The sequence below is a fragment of the Macaca mulatta genome, chromosome 11 (genome assembly GCF_049350105.2).
Source record: "Macaca mulatta isolate MMU2019108-1 chromosome 11, T2T-MMU8v2.0, whole genome shotgun sequence".
NCBI lineage: Eukaryota > Metazoa > Chordata > Mammalia > Primates > Cercopithecidae > Macaca > Macaca mulatta.
The window spans coordinates 75143714-75165285 of record NC_133416.1 but is presented as its reverse complement, the minus strand read 5'-3'; the positions used below and the strand labels follow the sequence as shown (position 1 = coordinate 75165285).

The following is a 21572-nucleotide window of genomic DNA, read 5'->3' as shown; positions in this document are numbered from 1 at the left end:
AAAGAGCCCACATAGCCAAGACAATCCTAGGCAAAAAGAACAAAGCTGGAAACATCATGTTATCTGACTTCAAACTATACTACAAGGCTACAGTAACCAAAATAGCATGGTACTGCTACCAAAACAGATATATAAACCAATGGAACAGAACAGTGTCCTCAGAAATAAAACCACACATCTGCAACCATCTGATCTTTGGCAAACCTGACAAAAACAAGAAATGGGGAAAGGATTCCCTATTCAATAAATGGTTCTGGGAAAACTGGCTAGCCATATGTAGAAAGCTGAAACTGGATCCCTTCCTTACACCTTATACAAAAATCAATTCAAGATGGATTAAAGACTTAAATGTAAGACCTAATGCCATAAAAATTCTAGAAGAAAATCTAGGCAATACCATTCAGGACATAGGCATGGGCAAAGACTTCATGACGAAAACACCAAAAGCAATGGCAACAAAAGCCAAAATTGACAAATGGGATCTAATTAAACTAAAGAGCTTCTGCACAGAAAAAAAAAAAAAAAAACAAAACCTATCATCAGAGTGAACAGGCAACCTACAGAATGGGAGAAAATCTTTGCAATCTATCCATCTGACAAAGGGCTAATATCCAGAATTTACCAAATTTACAGGAAAAAACAACCCCATCAAAAAGTGCACAAAGGATATGAACAGACACTTCTCAAAGATGACATTTATGCAGCCAACAGACATATGAAAAAATGTTCATCATCACTGGTCATCAGAGAAATGCAAATCAAAACCGCAATGAGATGCCATCTCACGCCAGTTAGAATGGCGATCATTAAAAAGTCAGGAAACTACAGATGCTGGAGAGGATGTGGAGAAATAGGAACACTTTTACACTGTTGGTGGGAGTGTAAATTAGTTCAACCATTGTGGAAGACAGTGTGGCAATTCCTCAAGGATCTAGAACTAGAAATACCATTTAACCCAGCCATCCCATTACTGGGTATATACCCAAAGGATTATAAATCATGTTACTATAAAGACACATGTACACATATGTTTATTGTGGCACTATTCACAATAGCAAAGACTTGGAACTAACCCAAATGTCCATCAATGATAAACTGGATTAAGAAAATGTGGCACATATACACCACGGAATACTATGCAGCCATAAAAAAGGAAGAGTTCATGTCCTTTGCAGGGACATGGATGAAGCTGCAAACCATCATTCTAAGCAAACTATCACAAGGACAGAAAACCAAACACCACATGTTCTCACTCATAGCTGGGAATTGGACAATGAGATCACTTGGACACGGGGCAGTGAACATCACACACCAGGGCCTGTTTGGGAGGTGGGGGCTGGGGGAGGAATAGCATTAGGAGAAATACCTAATGTAAATGATGAGTCAATGGGTGCAGCAAACCAACATGGCACATGTATACCTATGTAACAAACTGCACTTTGTGCACATGTACCCTAGAACCTAAAGTATAATAATAATAATAAAAATAATAAAAGAATCTTACAATTAAAGGAGAAACAATCAAGCTACTGATAGCTATAGTACTGTCCCACCAGCATGATGATGGGGAAATCAGGAAGGGTGCTTAGAGGTGCAGACCGGGAGCACCTAATCCAGTCTGACAGAGACCTTAGGGAGGAGAGGAATACCTGAGCATCCCAATTTTGAAAAGCAGGAGTTATCCGGGAGAAGAAATGGTAGAAAAGCTCTTTCCGAATTAAGAATACAAATTATGGCAACACAAGGATGAGTAATGAGCCTGCTGCAGTAGAGAAACTGCATTTTATGTGTGTGTGTGTGTGTGTGTGTGTGTGTGTGGCCAGTACGTGGTTCTGTGTAAGAAACATTTTATTATTAATACACAATAGATGTACATATTTGGAGGGTACATTTGCTATTTTGATACATTCATATCATGCATAATGATCAAATCAGGATAATTGAGATATTTTATTTTATTTTATTTTTTTATTATTATTATACTTTAAGTTCTAGGGTACCTGTGCACAACGTGCAGGTTTGTTACATATGTATACTTGTGCCATGTTGGTGTGCTGCACCCATCAACTTGTCAGCACCCATCAACTCGTCATTTACATCAGGTTTAACTCCCAATGCAATCCCTCCCCCACCCGACCATGATAGGCCCCGGTGTGTGATGTTCCCCTCCCCGAGTCCAAGTGATCTCATTGTTCAGTTCCCACCTATGAGTGAGAACATGCGGTGTTTGGTTTTCTGTTCTTGCGACAGTTTGCTGAGAATGATGGTTTCCAGCTGCATCCATGTCCCTACAAAGGACACAAACTCATAAACGAATGTTGAAGCAGTAGGCAGGAGCTGGATCATGCCTTGCTACAGAGTTTGGACTTGGTGATAAGGCAGTGGGGAGCTGTGAGAGTTCTAGCTCTGTCCTCACACTCACTTCTTTAAGTGTCTCCTGGACCATTTGCTTTTGAAATGTGGCTCATCAGCTTACCACTTTCTACTGCTAAAGGAATCATATAAAAGTCTTCCTGGCCGAGGCACAAACTGCTTCATTTTTTAATGTCTGCACTTTTAGTATAGCATATCCTGGCCTGATCTCACATCTTTGTCTAGTTTCCAGCCTTTGTCTAGGTTACAGCCTTCTTTAACTCAGTGGTCCCCAACGTTTTTGGCACCAGGGACTGGTTTCCTGGAAGACAATTTTTCCACAGACTGTGTAGTAGGGATGGTTTTGGGATGATTCAAGTGCATTACATTTATTGTATACTTTATTCTGTGACTACATTGTAATATATAATGAAATAACTATACAACTTATAATATAGAATCAGTGGGAGCCCTGAGCTTGTTTTTGTTGTTGTTGTTGTTGTTGTTGTTTTTGATGGAGTCTCTCTCTGTCACCCAGGCCAGAGTGCAATGGCACGTTCTCGGCTCACTGCAACCTCTGCCTCCCAGATTCAAGCAATTCTCCTGCCTCAGCCTGCCAAGTAGCTGGGATCACAGGTGCCTGCCACCACGCCTGGCTAATTTTTGTATTTTTGGTAGAGATGGGGTTTCACCATGTAGGCCAGGCTGGTCTCAAACTCCTGACCTCAAGTGATCCGCCAGCCTCGGCCTCCCAAAGTGCTGGGATTACAGGCATGAGCCACCACACCCAGCCTCCAGAGCTTGTTTTCCTGCAACTAGATGGTCCCATCTGGGGGTGATGGGAGACAATGACAGATCATCATTAGCTTCTCACTCATCTTCCAAAGCTCATGTCCTTTGTATATAAAATACCTGCGGGAATTTGGTTAACAAAGGCAGCTAAAATGATGCGAGGACATGAAGTCCAATAGGCAAAGATTGGATCAGAACATTATGCCAGAAATGTCCAGAGCTCTCTGGGAGGTGTTGAGAGGTGAGTGAAGGGTTGGGGATAGGCATGGACAACCCTTGAGGAGCCAGGTGGAGCGGTAGTGATGATTAACTTTAGCTGCTCTCCCACAACGCTGGGAGAAATTAATAAGCAACAGAATTAATGAGCAAGTTTATGAAAGTTTAGGCAACTTCAGTGACTTGAATATGCATAATGTACCACTGCTAAGACATAGTTGAGTAAAGAGGCACGCAACTAAAAATTCCCTAGGCTTCACTAGATTATGTTAGAAAATACATTAATTACAGAATATTCAAAATCCTGTGGTTACTTGTCTTCATTCCTGAAACAAAGCCCAAAGTCCTTGCAAAGTTGCCTCCCCGCCAGCCTTTTTGGAGCCATCAGGGCAAATGCTCAGAGACAAATCTGCTCATGTGGCACCTGTTACCTTCCTGGCATGCATCTCTCAGGTGTCATCTCAGGAGATTGTCCCTCTCCTGCTGGGTGTCACAGACTGGGGGAGCCTGCAGCCAGGCATGGCCACTGAGCCTCACCACTGAGAGTTTTATGAGGCCATCCTGGCTTTAGGGGCTCCAAGTGCCACGTTGATCAAAGCAGTCCACTTTCATCTGTTTTATAAAGGGTCCTGTGTATATCAATGCAAAAGTATTCAGCCTTCTAAAAGATGTTTGAAGCTGATTTCACCAGAGCTTCCACGGAACCAGGACCCTGCTGTGTTTTAGGCAAAAGTGGGCACGTGTTCATTTTCCTGCTTGTTGCAGAACTTTGTTGCCCGGGAAGCAAAGTACTGCTGTTCAAACTCCAAGTCTTACAAAATTGCTTATTAAAATAATTCCTGACATTTTGGCTTCTACCCCTTTTCTCCCTAGGTGTCAGGCCTAATCGGTGAAGTAGACTGGAATTAAGCACCCCATCTTTTTCTGTCAGAGTTCTCAGTTGTCAACAATTAAAATCTAGTAGGGGCAGAAAAGGAATTTATTAAACAATGTAAGATTTCCCAGGAGGCTGGAAAGCAGGCTGGGAGGCTTCCCAGCCAGGATCAATTCTCAGGGTCACAGTAAGGAACTGACCAGGTGGGAATAACTCTGCTGACTCCACCAGGGACAGACTCCTGCTGGTGCTGGGCCCTGGTGTCACCTTGGCCACCCTCCCTCTGGAAATCGAATTCACCAGCTGCCATTCTCACCAGGGTGGGCTCTAGGTGGCACTTGTTTCTTTGCAACACATGCTTGTGATTAGCAAACTTGCTGAGGTACACGCCATGGTCTGGGTCTGTGTCACAGACCAGTGTACTGGCTGCAGAGGAGGTGGGGAATTCTCCAAATATAGGCAGTGTGTTCAACAGTGTTGAGAAGCCCAGACGAGTGATAACATGTTCACTTGAACATCGCTGTCCTCGGGTTCTCTTCCTCTCCTCTATACCTACCCCCAACTACACCCACGCCAAAGCCACAGTACCTTTCCTCCTCATCCACTTAAAGCCAAATATTTCACTAGAATTGAATTATTTGAGTTCTGTCACCACCAACTCACCAAACATGCCCAGACATGACTGAACCTCAGCACTGGAAACACTTAGGCTCAAGCTGAAAGTTTCTTACGTGCTACACATTGGAAACAACCAACCATTCCTAAACTAGTCCATGAAACCACAGGACACTAGGAAAGGATAGCCTAGTAAAGAACACAAACATGTTTTCACAACAGTGAAAATAGATCTTCGTTTACACCACCACTGATTTGAAAGGCTATACTGTTTGTTTTGTTTCTTCTTTTGCTCTTTATTCAATATTCAACTTAACTATTGAATGGATCTAAGCACTGTTAATAAAGTAGTAAACAAAACCCTGCCCATAAAGTGTTAATATTCTAGAGGGAGACGCAGAGTATGAACAAGGACTTAAATGCATACACAATGGAAGCTCAGACAGTGATAAGTACATTAAGAAAAATAAAGGAGGGTTAAGGAATAGCTGGTGATGGGACCAATGCTCGTTTATATTGGGTGGTCTGGGAAGGTGAGGTTCAAGCAGATCTGAATCATGGAACAGGGTGATATGAAGAGATTTGGGATCAGAGGTGCCTGAGATGAAAACATACCCAGGAGCTAAAGTGAGAGGAAGACGGTGAGAGTGAGTGTGGTGGAAAGAAGCCTGAAGATGAAATGAGACAGATAAATAGGGCCAAAATATGGAGGGTCTTGTGGGTCGCCATTAGGAGTTTGGCCTTTATTCTAAGCATAGTTGAAAGCCATTGGATAGTTCTAAGATGAGCAGTAGTGATAGGATTAGACTTACATTTTTTCGAAGTTCTCACTGGCTGCCCTATAAATAGTAGGTTATGGGATTTTTAAATTGGAGGTGAGGAACCTCTCACTAGACTTTGCTGTGATCCAGGTAGAGAAACATGTCGGGTTGGACGAGGGTGGGAGCAGTGCAGGTGGTGAGATCAGATCAGGTTTGGAATGTATTTTGCAGCCTGATCTGTCAGGATTTGCTGATGCTCTGCATGTGAAAATGAGGCAGAAAGAATCCAGTATGAACTTCTAGGAAAGCACTTTGTGACTGATTGTATTCTATGCAAATGGCTACAATATTTCCTGTTTATATAGTTTTCCAGAAACTTGCTACTCCCTCATCAAGAGATGGAGTCTGTGTCCTCTCCCCTTGGAACTAAGAGGGCTTTTCTTAGACTTTTAACTATTAAAATATGGCAGAAGTGATACATGTCTTTTCTGAGTCATTAAAACGTGATCCCACTTCTGCCTGATTTCACTGGGACGCTCATGCTGTAACCCAGCTACCGTGCTATGAGGAAGCCCAGGTCGCATGGAGAGGGCCAAGTGGAAAGGAACCCAGGCCCCTGCCCTCAGTATCAACTGTCCTTCCTGCCAACAGCCATGATTTTCTTGCTAGCTTTTGAGTGAGGTTTACTGGACATATGCTCTCAGATGCGTGCCTGGATCCTTGTCATTACTACACTTATTCCAGTCCTTGATTTTTGTCTACAAGACGTTGTGAACTATTAGAAAACGTCCCCAAAGCAGGCTATAAATGGCCCTGAGCTCAGTCTCCATTTTGTATGATTCACAGTGCCCTTCTCCCTGTTTTTCCGTCAGACAGGACATCTTTCTGTGAACCTTTCGTCCACTCTGTTCTTATGCCTCTGCTGCCCTCTGGGGGCTATTAGCCACATTAAACCATTTAGATTCTTTATGCGTGGGCAAAAAAAAAAAAAAAAAAAAAAAAAAAAAAAAAAAAAAAAGAAAAGAAAAAGAAAAAAGTTACCATTGATTGACTGGAAGGAACTATTCTAAACATTTGATATATACTTACTCTTTTATTCTTGACAATCCTATAAGACAGGTACCACTATTAGCCTCCTTTTAAAGATAAGACAACAGAGATTAAAAAAAAAAAATTAAGCAATTTGTCCAAGCAAGGTCCTACAATGAATGACAAAGCTGGAATTTGAACCAAGGCAGTCTTGTTCTAGTGTCTATGTCTGCATTATCCTCCTTCTCCTTTGGTAGGATAAAGTAGATCTAATATGAATGCATATGAGACTTGTTTACATCTATAACTTGTAAAAATAAATTTGCTTTTAAACTGAGGTATTTATCTTCTGCCTTGATGATGGCAGCAGGTGCCTAAATGGCCTCCCCAGGCATGAACAGATCCCCCACCAGGTCTGTTCTCTATGTAGTAACTAGAGAGATCTTTTTTAAAAATTGTGAATCAATAAACTAAAGAATACTTTCTCTCATCACCTCTTCTCTATACAGAAAAAAAATATAACCAGTCTTACCAAAAAGTTAGATTAGTCACCTAAGCAAACAGGGTTCAAATATTCTAGCACTCTGAAACCACAATCTAAAATGGTCTTCTGATGTGTGGTTATAACACTTAATATGCAGTGTTTGTCTCTTAGTAACTTTACCTTTATCTGATTCAGCATCACATTATTTATCCTCTAAGGAAGTAAGCATATCTTCTCTGTTTCATAAGAAGATACCTTACTGTACAAAATGGTACTGTGGCCTAAAAATCACCCAATAAATAAATATGGTGCAGGGTTGGAGTTGTTACTTAGAGTAGAATGCAATTCCTAAAATCTAAATATTTTTCAAAACCTGAATGAGATGTGCAGTGAAACCCTGTAAACACAATCTTAAGCAGAAGGCTAATATGTAAACCACATAAAAGCTGTGCAAGTTGAATAGGAGGCAATAAATGAGGGAGGTATGTGCTTGGGCCTCTAGAAAGACATAGGAAGCATATCTGAGAAATCTCTAGGGTTCAGCTTCAAAAACATTATTGTAAAGCATGTGTGCATCTAAGGTAACAGTACTATAACTGGTAATAAAGATGGGGAGGAGAGAAACTGCCAATCCCAAACTGACGGTCAATATTTCTGGATTCCAGCATTCCCAGTTCCTTTATCTCTGGACTGTCCAGTTTTCTATGGCTCATCAAATAAAAATTAATATGCCCATATTTACAAAAAGCCACCTTCATGCCCTCTTCCAGGAGGAACTAGAGAACTTGGGACTTCCCAGTCACGATTTCCAACCTTGTTCTTCTGGGTTTTCCATTTCATGTTGAGCACTCAGAGACTTTAGTAGGTTTAAGCTTTCTTGCCTGGTGGGTGGGAGTAGGGACGGGGGTGGAAATGCGGTGACTGTTTATTGAGTGTTTGCTCTAAGGCAGTGGTAGCGGGTCGGGGGTTCTTTCCTGGTTATCAGAGCTGTGCACCTGCTCACTTGCCAGATGATATGCAAAAAAGAATCCAAAGAAGCAGCAAGAAAGCCAATAAATTTTCTTAGATCAAAATGACATATCCCAAAGCTCCTCTCTTTCCAATTATTTTTGATGAGAGCAAAATTATTATACTCAACTCCAGTGTGAATCTACATCACAGGGGGAGATGATTTTAGGTGAAAATTCCCTTATGGTTAAATAGATGTTTGTGTGCTCATTTTTGTTGTTTTAAGAAGCTTCCAGGATAATTCTGATGCAAACAGGCCTGAAGCAAGAAAGACTGACATACAGGTTTATTGGATAAATTGAAGTTTATTAAATATGATTACTATTATTTTCTGTATTAATCTTACAATATTGGTCACTTGTCTTCCTTTCAAGTTTTTAAATTTTTTTTTTTGAAAAAACATAGGCTTGAAACCTGCGGGAAAACATATTATTGTGACATATCACATATCACAACATATCACATTGGCCCTGAGGATTGAACTATTTCCAGAGCCATCTGGTCTGACAGACATAAGTGATTGATTCTTGCTTGGTCTGTAATACACCCCAAAGGCATTCACCTGCTATGCCATTGCCCCCTCTTCATTTTCTACTCTGAGCTTTAAAAACCTGGAGTTATACATCTCATGGCTCTTAGACTAATGCATAGCTTGTTCCTGACTGCCTTCCAGCAGTGGAAGAAAAAAGTAATATCTTTGTGACAGCATAATTACTTCCACCTCTGACAGCTCTTCTCCATTGTGACATCTGCAAAGAAATCATTTGGAAGGGGAAAATACACGTGTTCTGGGATTAAAGACATAACAGGCACGTACTGAATGTGTCAAAAAATTTGAGATGTTGAGGGAGCTGAAGACAAGCCCTCTACCTTGTAAATGTAGTCCCATGAGGAATTTTCTAAAGAAGTCTTATAAAGCAATTGTTTTTCAGTGTTTTACTACATTTATGAATCTTCAGCCCATCAGTGGAAAATATGATGCTCTGAGAGTCAGCCATGACACTGGGCTAGAATGGGGTGCTAGTTTACTTTGAAAGATAGTTCTTCTCTTTGACGTATAATGTCCCGTTTCTCCCAGCTACTACATTTCACTTCATTTCTCTAGACCACAGGGTTCTAAGACACTTAGTCTAATTTAGAGGCAGTCTTTTGTTAAGAGGCCACTGAGGCCTGTAAAGTCCGGCCAGTAGGACTCAATCGGGTAGCTTTATAGAGAGAAGTCCAGATTGAGTTATCAATGTCAATAGGTGGGTCTTTTCATTAATGTCAGCCAACCAATGTACTACAACAAACACATCATATTGTTTTTTAAAGGACACATCTATTTAGCATCATGATCAGACTATTACATTTAGCAATCAACAGCATGGGTGCAAAAAATAATTGACATTAAAACCTTTTATAGGCAAGCTTTATACTTTCTACAGAACAGAAACTGAAATAAACCCTTGTACAATTGGTCACAACTACAGTCCTTGAGATTTTTGCCCATACACATGAATATTGTCAAAAACGTGTCTTCTTTGTAGCAGCTAGGTCCTGCTACTACTGTGCGTGACTGAGTTCAAAAATCTGTTGTAACCTGTAGTTTCCTTGTCACGTTTCCAGCTGTCCTCTCCTGCTAAGCTTTGTCTTGTGGCAGTAATTAAAATCTTCTGGCCGGGCACAGTGGCTCATGCCTGTAATCCCAGCACTTTGGGAGGCCAAGGCGGGCGGATCACGAGGTCAGGAGTTTGAGATCAGTCTGGCCAACAGAGTGAAACCCATCTCTACTAAAAATACAAAAAATTAGCTGGGTGTGGTGGTGGGCACTTGTAATCCCAGCTACTCAGGAGGCTGAGGCAGGAGAATTGTGTGAACCCAGGAGGCAGAGGTTGCAGTGAGCCGAGATCACACCACCGCACTCCAGCCTGGAGGCAACAGTGCAAGACTCCATCTCAAAACAACAATGACAAAACAAAAACAGAAACAAAGACAAAACAAAACAAAACAAAACAGTAGCAATGGCCGTAGCTACTGTTGCTACTAGAACCACCATAGCCACCTTGGTTTCGTGGTTTGGCAAAATATTGGCCTCCACCACCATAGGGGTCAGAGTTTCTGCCTTCAAAGTTTCCTGCCTTCATGGGTTCAAAATCTGAAGACTGACTGTTGTACTTGCCAAAATCATTGTATCTTCTACTACTTCTGCAATTGCTTCTACTACCACTGACAAAGCCGCCTCTGTCTCCGTTGTTATAGCTGTCACAGAAGCCACTGCCCTGGTTTCTACAACCTTCTCCACCACTTCCATAGCCTCTGCTTTCTTCAGAGTAACCGGGGCCACCTCCTCCATAACCACCATCATTACCAAATCCATTAGAGTCATCCTCACTGCCACCATATCCACTACTATCACAGCTGCTGCCAAAGCCACCATGACCCCTGAAGTTTCCTCCATGACCAAAGTTGTCTATCCCATCAAAACTGCCTCCATGACCGCCACCAAAGTTTCCAGAACCATTTTGGCCTCTTTGGCTGGATGAAGCACTAGCCACCTCTGGCTTCGACAGGGCTTTTCTAACTTCACAGTTGTGGCCATTCCCAATGTGGTACTTCTAAATGACAGTCTTATCCATGGAGTCATGATCATCAAAGGTGACAAAAGCAAAGCCCTTTTACTTGCCACTGCCTTGGTCAGTCATGGTTTCAATCACTTCAATTTTCCCATACTGTTCAAAATCATCTCTTAGGTGGTGTTCTTCAGTGTCTTCTTTAATGCCACCAACAAATATCTTTTTCACAGCTAAGTGGGCACTTGGTCTCTGAGAATCTTCTCCTGAGACAACTCTTTGGTTGTATAATTCTTCCATCCCCATGTGTGGCCTTGTATGCATGGCAGCATCTGCCTCCTCCACAGTGGCATTTGTGACAACCCCAAAGGCCCTGGAGCGCTTGGTGTTTGGATCTCACTTCCACACAGTTCGTGAGTGTTCCCCATTGCTCAAAATGGCTCCTCAGGCTCTCAGCCGTCGTTTCAAAGCTCAACTCTCCAATGAGGAGCTTCCACAGCCATTCAGGCTGTTTAGGAGACTCCAACTTAGACACGACAGCAGTGGGAAGAGAGACTTTGACAAAGCTTCCTCAACAGCATCCCCTAGCAGAAAGGAGAAAGCTAACAAATGTATCGCAACACACCATATTCTAAACTTTGAAAATTGACTCTGTGTTCAATTAAGTTTTCTTCCATCTGGTCAGTAGGTTCCCATGCAGCACAAGCTTGCCATGTTTGTTAGTCACTTGAAAGCTTACCTCAAGCCTGGACAATTAATCCAGAAAGTCCCAACTCATTCAGATGTCCAGGCTTGTGTACTTATGAATCTACCACTAGTCTTGAACCACCCCATCGGAAGGTGAGATAGAGGAATGCTATCAGCTGCAGTCAGAAGGCTCACTACAGGGATGAATCCTAGCTCCAGGGAAACAGACACATAATGAAGACTCCAAACTGAGAGAAACAGCACTGCGATCTAGACCCTGGACTCCTTAGGTATATGTTAATTTGAAAACATATTTAACGTATTCCACCTGCCAGGTATCGGGAATGACTAAGATTAATTTTCAGAGATTTAGAACAGTGACCATATAACATGGATTGAAAAAAGATACAGTTTCTGTCCTCTCACCTCTGCCTTCCCTCTGAAGGGATCGGTTTGTGGGAAGTTAGAGCCTAGGGCCCTGGAGTTGGGTCCCCAAGTACCTTCCTACTAAAGGCAGCCTTGATCAGCTTCTCCTTAGGAACTACTGAAGCAGTTCAGTGTCTATCTGAACTATCTTCCTGGGACCTACCTTTTTGCTGAATCTAGCTCAGTGTACCTATCTTAATAATTCATAAAATGGGATTAATAATCCCTACCTCAAAGAGTCATTGTGAAGATTACAAATCATTAGGTGTGATAAATCGAAGTATGGCCAGGAACTCAAATTTTCTTCATTTTATGTTGGGTTCTCCAGAAGCAGAGCCTGAGTCAGAAACTGAGGACAAGGGATTTATGGAGGATGCGTTCTTCAGGCCAAACCTATAACAGAAAAAGAGAGGTGACATAGGAAAGGGCAAATTACCAATCAAGGATATCATCTAATGAAGTCTAGCCTTGGCCTGATCAACAGGGGACTCTGGAACATAAATAGTATAGCAGAGTTATCATGATTTGAAGCAGACTGGACTTCTGCGTTCATAAGTCAGCCATTCGCTGTTGGGAAGTGGTGGGGCAGGTGGTGGTTGTGCTGGTGGGAGGGTAATCTCCTTGGCATATCTGGGTGAGGAGACTTCTGTCAGCCAAGGTTCATTTTCACATACTTGTACCTTCTACTCTTCACTTAAAAACTTTCATCCCTTAAGACTGTGTGCCTGAAGACTTTGTTCTCTCCTTAGGACTTCCTACTTTGGCATGTGGTTAGAAGGCATCTTTGAGCTCACTTTAGAGGATTGAGCATGTATGAAACAGAAGCAGTGTGCTTCAAGATTCTGGCACAGTATTCGGCATATAGCAGGAACTCTATAGATGCTAGCTCTTTTTTTAAAAAAACCTTCTGCCCCTAAAGCTGTCCTTCATTTTGGAGAATTCCTGGCAATGCATTGTCCTTCCAAGTCAGGCCAGAGGTGGACAAAATAGAAGAGAATGTAATCAAAGCACCTAGCACATGGTACACGTACATAATAAATAAGTATTGGTTACATTTCTTCCTTCCCGTTCATTAGCTTTGTCCCAGGACCATTTGAGTTTTCTTATGGTGCAGAAGATTTATTTTATCCAGTTAATTATTAGGGACATTAATATTCACAATAATCACCATAAATATTATGTTCCAAATGGATTTGGAGTCAAAATCATTTTGGGGGGAATACAGTTGTAGAAAATAGCCTAATTTTGTCTTGTAAAAATCTTTTTTTTTTTTAATCTCTGGTTCTTTTAAAGCACATGTAATAGGTACTATCACCCAATTTAGTACTTACAAATCTGCACTTTTCCCTACTTTTTTTTTGAAAGAGCATAAGGGTGAGGAGTTTCTATTGTACCCCTCCACCATTCCTATGCCTCCTGATCCTGATCTTTGCTCACTGTCAGGAGCAAAGAAAGTGCCAAGTTAATGCTTGTTATCCTGATCAAGCACAGCAGTGAGCAAGTTATGACATCCATAAATCAACTAAGAATAACCCCTTAATAAATAAATGAGAAATTCCTTCCAGAATTTTGTGCCACAAATATAATAGCAACAACTAGTAATATTTTAAATGCTCAGATTTTCTTATTTCAGCAACTGTACTTTTATGAATGCATCCTTAAAAAACTGGAACCACTTCAGATGTCCATCAAAAAATAGTTAGATAAATTCTTGCATTCAAAATTTATTGTTATATACAAATTCCATTAAACAAGGAGTTAGATGTATATAGACTTACTTAAAAAGCCAATATACAAGAAAAAACAAATTATAACACACACACACACACGCCCAATTGAAACTTTTTATTTAGTTGTGATGTAGAAATTAAATTTTGCTTTCTTCATCAAATAGGTGCAATAAAAAATGATAAAGGGGATATCACCACTGATCCCACAGAAATACAAACTACCATCAGATAATACTATAAACACCTCTATGCAAATAAACTAGAAAATCTAGAAGAAATGGATAAATTCCTGGACACATACAGCCTCCCAATACTAAACCAGGAAGAAGTTGAATCCCTGAATAGACCAATAACAGGTTCTGAAACAGAGGCAATAATTAATAGCCTACCAACCAAAAAAAGTCTAGGACCAAACGGACTCAGCCAAATTCTACCTGAGGTACAAAGAGGAACTGGTTCCATTCCTTCTGAAACTATTTCAATCAACAGAAAAAGAGGGAATCCTCCCTAATTAATTTTATGAGGCCAACATCATCCTGATACCAAAGCCTAGCAGAGACACAACAAAAAAAGAGAATTTTAGACCAAGAACCCTGATGACCATCGATGCAAAAATCCTCGATAAAATACTGGCAAACCAAATCCAGCAGCACATCAAAAAGCTTATCCACCACGATCAAGTTGGCTTCATCCCTCGGATGCAAGGCTGGTTCAACATATGCAAATCAATAAATGTAAACCATCATATAAACAGAATCAAAGACAAAAACCACATGATTATCTCAATAGATGCAGAAAAGGCCTTTGACAAAATTCAACAGCCCTTCATGCTAAAAACTCTCAATAAACTAGGTATTGATGGGACGTATCTCAAAATAATAAGAGCTATTTATGACAAACCCACAGCCAATATCATATTGAATGGGCAAGAACTGGAAGCATTCCCTTTGAAAACTGGCACAAGGCAAGGATGCCCTCTCTCACCACTCCTATTCAACATAGTGTTGGAAGTTCTGGCTAGGGCAATCAGGCAAGAGAAAGAAATAAAGGGCATTCAATTAGGAAAAGAGGAAGTCAAATTGTCCCTGTTTGCAGATGACATGATTGTATATTTAGAAAACCCCATCGTCTCAGCCCAAAATCTCCTTAAGTTGATAAGCAACTTCAGCAAAGTCTCAGGATACAAAATCAATGTGCAAAAGTCACAAGCATTCCTATACACCAATAACAGACAAACAGAGAGCCAAATCATGAGTGAACTCCCATTCACAATTGCTTCGAAGAGAATAAAATACCTAGGAATCCAACTTAGAAGGGATGTGAAGGACCTCTTCAAGGAGAACTACAAACCACTGCTCAGAGAAATAAAAGAGGACACAAATAAATGGAAAAACATTCCATGCTCATGGATAGGAAGAATCAATATTGTGAAAATGGCCATACTGCCCAAGGTAATTTATAGATTCAATGCCATCCCCATCAAGCTACCAATGACCTTCTTCACAGAATTGGAAAAAGCTACTTTAAAGTTCATATGGAACCAAAAAAGAGCCAGCATTGCCAAGACAATCCTAAGCAAAAAGAACAAAGCTGGAGGCATCACACTACCTGACTTCAAACTATACTGCAAGGCTACAGTAACCAAACAGCATGGTACTGGTACCGAATCAGAGATATAGACCAATGGAATAGAATAGAGCCCTCGGAAATAATACCACATATCTACAACCATCTGATCTTTGACAAACCTGACAAAAACAAGAAATGGGGAAAGGATTCCCTATTCAATAAATGGTTCTGGGAAAACTGGCTAGCCATAAGTAGAAAGCTGAAACTGGATCCCTTCCTTACACCTTATACAAAAATCAATTCAAGATGGATTAAAGACTCCAACAGGGGCTGGAGAGGATGTGGAGAAATAGGAATGCTTTTACACTGTTGGTGGGACTGTAAACTAGTTCCACCATTGTGGAAGACAGTGTGGCAGCTCCTTAAAGATCTAGAACTAGAAATGCCATTTGACCCAGCCATCCCATTACTGGGCATATACCCAAAGGATTATAAATCATGCTGCTATAAAGACACATGCACACGTATGTTTATTGTGGCACTATTCACAATAGCAAAGACTTGGAACTAACTCAAATGTCCATCAATAATAGACTGGATTAAGAAAATATGGCACATATACCCCATGGAATACTATGCAGCCATAAAAAAAGATGAGTTCGTGTCCTTTATAGGGACATGGATGAAGCTGGAAACCATCATTCCGAGCAAACTATCACTAGGACAGAAAACCAAACACCGCATTTTCTCACTCAGGTGGGAATTGAACAATAACACATGGACACAGGGTGGGGAACATCATGCACCAGGGCGTGTTGTGGGGTGGGGGGAGGGGGGAGGGATAGCATTAGGAGATATACCTAGTGTAAATGAGGAGTTAATGGGTGCAGCACACCAACATGGCACATGTGTACATATGTAACAAACCTGCACGCTGTGCACATGTACCCTAGAACTTAAAGTAAAATTTAAAAAAATTGCTTTCTTCTAGATGGATCAACAATCTTAACATCATTTATGAAATAGTCTGAATTTACTCCACTAAATTGAACATGTTAATTTTGCTATATATCCAGTCGCCATAGATAAATGAATCTTTTTCTGAATGCTATTGATTTGACTCTTCTTTTAGTGACATCAAAATTATCTAAACATGGTACCTTTACAGTTTTAAGAGCTTCATAGCAAGTACCCAACTCTACCTTGCTCAATTTTATTTTTTGTAAAAGTTTCCAGGCAATCTCCCATACCAATTTTTACATTAATGTTACAACTTCAGTTTGTTTGAAAAAACCAAAAACATTTGTATCGGATTTAAATTGAATTAAATATTGATTAATTTGGGGGAGGAGTGACCATTTTATAAAAATATCTTTCTACTTACTTTCTCTCAGTATAATCTTCTTCTTACAGGTTTTCAATACTCCCACTCCTATTTTGGGGGGAATGCGCTATTTCTGTATTCGTTTTCTAACTGGTTATTGCTAGTATAGAGGAAAACCATCAATTTTTATTTGTTTTGTATGAAGCCACTTAATGAACTCTTATTTGTTCTGATTATTTTCTTGTTTAGTGTTTTATTTAGTCTTCATCAGGTTTGGGGGAAAATGTTGTGGTTTCTTTTAACTCTGAGTTAGACACAGGAAGGATATAGTAAATGACAAATCCTCTTACAACCAAGTTCAAATTAGTTTCATTCTTATTTTCTATTTTTGTGATTCTGTAAGCACCTTTCCAAACTCTCACTGGACAAAGGAAAGCAGTATCTAAGCACATGTGTGGCCAGGTCCTCCTGCTTTCACTCTGTCCAGGACAGCATGCCAACACAACTCCTGAGCTGGAAATTCCCACGATCAGTAGAGGGGAAAAACAGCAGCTTGTACGTAAGAACCCACAGGCCCATGAGTCTTCTTTGTATCCTATCAGGTGGATAGGAGCTGGCTCAGGTAGGTTAGTTTCAATTTTACAGGACTGATTTGAGCAGTCAGAATACACCTAGGGGCCAACCTTCCCACTTTCATACCCCTGACTGGTTAACATCAGGATTACAGTGACTTGATCTTGATGGTCATACATCCCACAAAACATCTTCACAAGATAGTGTTCTCTAAATAAATAGTTCTTGCAAAAGTAGGGATGCAAATTCATACAGCATTGCTGACTCAAGAGTTTAGCAAAATAATTTCAAAAGAGGAACCTTGATTTTATTTCTTAGGTGTTTTACACAAGCTGAGAGGACAGAGGGAAAGTCATTAATGGTTTTTAGCCCAGGGAATAAGCTGGCATGTGGAGCTTTCTGTCACCTTTCATGACACTTCTCTTCCCAACCTCTCTGCTGAACTTTTTGGCCCTTTGTCCCATCAACACATCACACCTACCATTTATCATTCTATCCACCCCTTCATATAGATATCAGTGAGCTGTCAAGAATCACCACCATAACATGCCCCCACTACTACTACCACCAACAACAAATTGTGTAGAGGTGGAGGTGTTTTATAAGTACAGATGTTCCTCAATCTACAATGGGGTTATGTCCCATTAAATTCATGGCAAACCTGAAAAATCACAAGTCAAACCATTGTAAGTCAGGGACTTTCTCTGCAAAGACAAGAAAAATAGATGATAACATTTTCTGAAGCACTTATCACACACACGATTCACCTCTAGGCTTTTAGTAATTTAGCAACGCTGTTTTTTTGTTTTTTTGTTTGTTTTTTATCTTGCTGCCTAGAATTCTGTGGAGTAAATGTCTGCCGAATATGCAGGTTTCAATCATTAGTTGTTCTTTTCTATAAAAAATTCTGCCTTTGACTCGTGATGGCTGAATAACACTTATTTTGTTATTAAGTATTTTGAGCTGATTGACAACAGATATTTCTCTGTTCTGCTGACTCAGCAGATCCTGATAAGTGAAATAACCCTTCTTCACTGAAAAATCTTATTGTTTTTGAGCAGATTCTTTAACAATAGTCAGTGGAAGTTCTGATGCCAGTTGGCCCAGTGTGTAGGATTACAAATTCACTCCAATTCGAGAAGATATTTTTCTTAATTACTGTACATATATTTTGTCACTTTTAATTTTTTTCAATTATAAAAGTAAAAAAAAACCATTAAAGACATTTAAAAAAATAAAATCAAGAATATAAAAGTAATGACCAGCCAATTATCCAAACACAAACTCTACTGTACTGTCTTTGCATTTACATTGAATATTATCAATGAGAAAAATACTGTTTATACCAGTAAAACAATTATATCTTAATGTTGTTTTATTTTGGATTTCCATCACAACTGAGAATGAATATAGGTTTTGTGTGTTTGTTGATTAGTTATATAATAAAAAACCATAATTATTTTTAATTTCCCTTTGTAGTTAGTTAATTTTGTATTTATTTGTATTTTCCCCTGTTTTTCTTATGTTTTTTTGTCAGTTAATACAAGTTCATAATACAATAAAGTTATTAATGTTTTTAGTATTTTCTGTAGCCATTTCCAAATTTGATACTTGTCTTATGGTTTTTAGAGTTTAGATATTAAAGTTTTAAATTTGTATATGGCTCAATCTTTATTTTTCTCTCTTAAGTCTTTTATCATTTCTAAGCTAAGTCCTTTTGAATCTAGACATTTGATAAATATTTATTTCACTTTTTTTACTAGTTTCTGTTGTTTCATTTTTAATGTTTACTTCTTTATCTAAAATATATTTTGGCCTATGAAATGAGATGAGACTCTAAATTAATTTTTCTTTGCAAATTGCTAACTGATCCCTCATAGAACACTTACTGACTAAACCTTCAGGTTTCTGATTGACCAGTGGTATCTCCTTTATGAAACTATAGTGCTATATGTAATACATTCTACTTCTGGGCTGCAGGTTTTATTTTTAGCCTAGTAACAAATTGTTTTTATTTCAGAGTCTATATAACATGTTGCAATATGTTATATCTTTAGTATTAATTCGATTTTAGTATTTGCACTAGTTTTCATAATTTTCTCAACTCTATTATTTTCCAAGTTTATTTTATAACAATTTTGCCGTGTGTGTGTGTGTGTGTGTGTGTGTGTCTGAAATTTTGGCAGGAATTAAGTTGAATATATGAATTTATTTCAGAAGAACTGTTATATTTAAGACCGTCAAAGGAGAAAATCTTTAATCTTCTAGGCTCTACTAACAGTCATGATGTATAATAGTCCTTTCTCAAAGAATATTAAGGGGTTCAGAAATAGGAAAATGCAAGCAGGTTGATAAAATAGTAAATAATTGGTTAGCACAGCCACATGGACATGTTGGCCAAGATCCATAGAAAGATCCTATTTTTAATCATTATTATCACCATCAATTTCATGAACATAAACTGATCCCATCATTTTCACCCACAAAGAACAGGTCAAAATTAAGCACTCGCGAGGTGCTTGATATTGAGACTATCAAAAGCAGACTTCCTCAGTATGGCCTATGATATGGTTTGGCTGTGTCCCCACCCAAATCTAAACTTGAATCATATCTCCCAGAATTCTCATGTGTTGTGGACCCAGCGGGAAGTAATTAAATCATGGGAGCTGGTCGGTCTTGTGCTATTCTCGTCAGAGTGAATAAGTCTCATGAGATCTGAGGAGTTTATCAGGGGTTTCTGCTTTTGCTGCTTCCTCATCTTCTCTTGCTGCCACCATGTAAGAGGTGCCTTTCACTTCCCGCCATGATTCTGAAGCCTTCCCAGCCATATGGAACTATAAGTCCAATTAAACCTCCTTTTCTTCCCAGTCTCTCGTATGTCTTTATCAGCAGCATGAAAACGGACTAATACAGCATATAAGGCTTAGCATTATTATATACTTCCAGGCTTTATTCTTTCTGCCTAAAATGTTACTCTTTCTGCTTCTCCCCATCATAAATTTGTTTTAGTCCATCAAGATCCAGATCATATATAATTTTCTCTGTTGGTCTCTAATGACCCTGGCAGTTAGTGACCTCCTTCTCTTTAACTCCTAGTGCTTTATTTGTACTTCTCTGATCAGCTTGCCTTTTTGAATTGTAACTACTTGCATGTTCTTCTATCCCTCACTAAATCAAAGTTCTTGAGCACAGGGACTTCAGTTTTTCATTGTTGTAAATATCTGAATGCTGAGTATCAAGGATAGACTTGAATACATGTTTACTAAATGAATATACAGAGAATAGAAGAAAACAATTCTAGTTCACAGACATTTCTGTAGGAAAAACATTGATACAAAAATTCCTAGGAAATGTTTTGTACATTTCAAACATTCCGAAGCCATTTAATAGAACTTTTTGAAACCTCAAAACTCTAAAAGCTAGTCGTGTGTGTGTGTATTGTAGGCAGTAATTTCCTCCTGAGATTTCAAGATGACGTGTATGAGGTAGTTGATCTATCACTATTGCTTCAGTACAGATGAACATACATAGTTTTCTGAATAATTCTCAGCTGTAGAAACATCACACTAAAAGCACTCAGCCGTGGATAGGTAACTTGGTGAGATGGATGGAAATGCTGCTGCCAAGCTGGACTTTCCCAGGTGGAAGGCCTGTGTGCTAAATGGAAACCGCACACTCGACCTGTGAAAAACATTTTCATGTCAGCAGAATTGACTTGAAGTGTGGATGAGGTCGACAATTCTTTACATGGTGTTCACTTCCTCCAAAATAATCTTCCCTGCCTGCCTTCAAAGGCACCTAATACTCTCACTATCATACTGCACTTTCAAGTGTGGCAAAACAAATTAAATTGCTATGAGCTACAACACTCACTTAGGCATGGGTTCGACTTTGTACGTTTTTTGAACCACTCAGTGCAAATGGCCACCTCGCCCCCCAAGCACATCATCAATCCCTTATGAAAGAGAACTCTCGTGTGCACTCCATATCCACAGCCTTGCCTGTGATCATAGTCTTTGATTCTCAGCTCCCTTGACCTTGTGTGCTTTGGCTTGCTTTTTTTTTTTTTTTTGTCAGTTTTTATGGTTCTCCACTTCCTGGAAGCTTATAAAAGTTGTCTCTGGCCATTTTAGACAAACATCATTTCCAATAGTTTTAGGCTCTGGGTACCTATTTCTTTGTAGCTCCCAGGAATTTGTAGAGCTTCTTCCGGCTTGCTCTGGCATGAGTAGGAATTAGATCCTGCATAGGATCTCTAATAACATCAGTCAGGAGAACAATGACTGCAGGGGGCTGGTTCAAGGGAGACCAGCTCCTTGGAAAAAGGTTAAATATTGTGTATTTCTGGCATCACAATCAAGTTGGGACCAAGTACCTCACATAAAGGAATGTTGTATTATTTTAAGCTCTTACCATTCAGCATAATATTTTATTTCTGACAATAAAACTGAGGGATGTGTAATAAAAGGGTTGGGTAAAATTCCACTGGGCTTCAGTGATCATCCTATAACCAAGCAGAGTTCCCCACATTCTTCTGAGAGTCCTCTCTAGCAAAATGTATTTTATCAAAAGACCGTTAT

At 39.7% G+C, this 21572-nt stretch overlaps 1 pseudogene across 1 annotated transcript; it reads right to left on the bottom strand.

Moving 5' to 3' along the window:
- Window positions 1-8416: 8416 nt before the first annotated feature.
- LOC716523 (heterogeneous nuclear ribonucleoprotein A1 pseudogene) lies at window positions 8417-12578 on the bottom strand (annotated as a pseudogene). Its single transcript, XR_013400638.1, has 2 exons — window positions 12556-12578; window positions 8417-11249 (listed from the first exon to the last, which is right to left on the bottom strand). The product of XR_013400638.1 is annotated as a heterogeneous nuclear ribonucleoprotein A1 pseudogene (transcript).
- Window positions 12579-21572: the final 8994 nt, after the last annotated feature.